Raw genomic sequence first — 1,961 nt, forward strand, 5'->3', positions numbered from 1 at the left:
CGCCCCTCGTGTTTTAACCGTTTGCTGCACCTAGCATTTTCGCCGTTGCGCACTGAGCGCTTGCAGTTGAAAAAAAAAGTCAACTATAGGACCGATCACACCGAACGCGCTTTTACATTCTAAAAACACGAGGCATACCACACTGCCTTTTTTTATGTTGACAAGAAAAAAGAAGTGTGGTGCGCTTTTTGTCGCTAGGCAACCACTGAATCCGCTGCGTATTGTACTGCGTAGAGTCACTGTTGATATTATTATGATTTTAAAATGTAATAATATTCTTTTGCTGCGATACTTGTGTCTACTGATATCCTTGTCTTTGTCCTTTTTTGGTTTTGTTTGTATGTTCATTAAAACCAATAAACAAAGAATAAAAAAAAAAAAATATATATATATATATATATATATATATATATATATATATATATATATATATATATATATATATATATATATATATATATACAATATTGTGATATTCAAGATTTGCAAGTCATACATCACCGTATAACTCAAACAGCAACCACAAGTGTCTCCTCTATCTTCAAAAGTCTCAGTAGTCACTGCTATCACCTCAGTGGAAACCCCGCCTCTGCTTTCATTTGATTGGAGAATGAAACGGACACAACTGACGTAACACGCTTTTTCCGCTCAGAGTTCACAGAAAGCTCGCAGCCGTTAGTAAACCATTCAAAAAGGCACCTCTCAACGCAAAAAGTGCATTCGTTGTGATCGACCCCTATGAGTGGAAAAAGACTTTACAAATCTTGAGTTTCACAATATTATTAAATATTAAAATTATACCAATGTTGACACCAACACTCGCGCACAATATTCGGCTGATTCAGTCATCGCCTAGTGACATAAAAGGCGCACCACGCTTCTTTTTTTCTTGTCAACATAAAAGGCAGTGCAGTGTGATCTGCTAACAACATTGACCTTAAAATGGATTTTAAATAAATTTAAAACTGCTTTTATTCTAGCCGAAATAAAACAAATAAGACTTTTTTTCTGAAGATTCTGAAGATATTACAGGAAATACTGTGAAAATTCCTTGCTCTGTTTACCATCATTTTGGGAAATACTGTATTTGAATAGAAAAAAATCACAGGAGGTCTAATAAATTTGACTGTAGATAGATTTGAATTATTATTATTAATAATGATAGTGATTAATAAATTATTAATCTTAATAATAATAATAATGAGTGCAAATGCTTAAATTTTGAATTCTTTTCTAACTTAATTAGTTTTAAATTATATTTTAGATTTCAGCATTTCTAATAAGATTAAATATGAATAACTATTTAAAAAATATATATCAAAATATTGTTGATGCAAAAAATCTCTTTTCTTCCATTGTCCTATTTAAAGTCTTATTTCCACTTTGCCATCTTTGACCTTGGTCAAAAAAAAAATGAACAACCATTCCCGGCCCCTGAATAGCCCTTCATAATCAATGTCGGCCCTTAAACTTGGAGAGAATGGAAGAAGCAGGCATCGGGCAACTTGTCTGAGTACATTTACACAAAACTCACATTACGGACGAGCTGTCAGTGAAGTGTAGCGGTTCATTTTTATGTGTCTCAGGCACTAATGCATTTTTTTCCCCTCTGCGCTCTGTCGTAAATGCTGATTGATTGAGTGAGAAGTCAATCCCAGCCTGCTGTTCGCTAGCCCACCACTGGGCTTTCACAAAGATTTTAAATTAGAGACAGCTTTACTTGAAAGATACATTATTGATTGGCCATAGATACTGAAAGCACAGTTTTTTTTTTTGTTGTGGAGAGAAGAGAAACTAAGGCAATAAGTCTAAGTCTTCTTAACCTCATCCATTATGAAACATAAAGACCCTTTCATTCATTTTCCTTCAATGTACTTAGCGGCAAAATGAATGCAATCCAAATTCTGCTCTCTAAACACTAATTGAAGTCTAAAACTCTCTCGTTTTGTCTCTTCCCTCCA

The sequence above is a fragment of the Danio aesculapii genome, chromosome 15, assembly GCF_903798145.1.
Source record: "Danio aesculapii chromosome 15, fDanAes4.1, whole genome shotgun sequence".
NCBI classification, from domain to species: domain Eukaryota; kingdom Metazoa; phylum Chordata; class Actinopteri; order Cypriniformes; family Danionidae; genus Danio; species Danio aesculapii.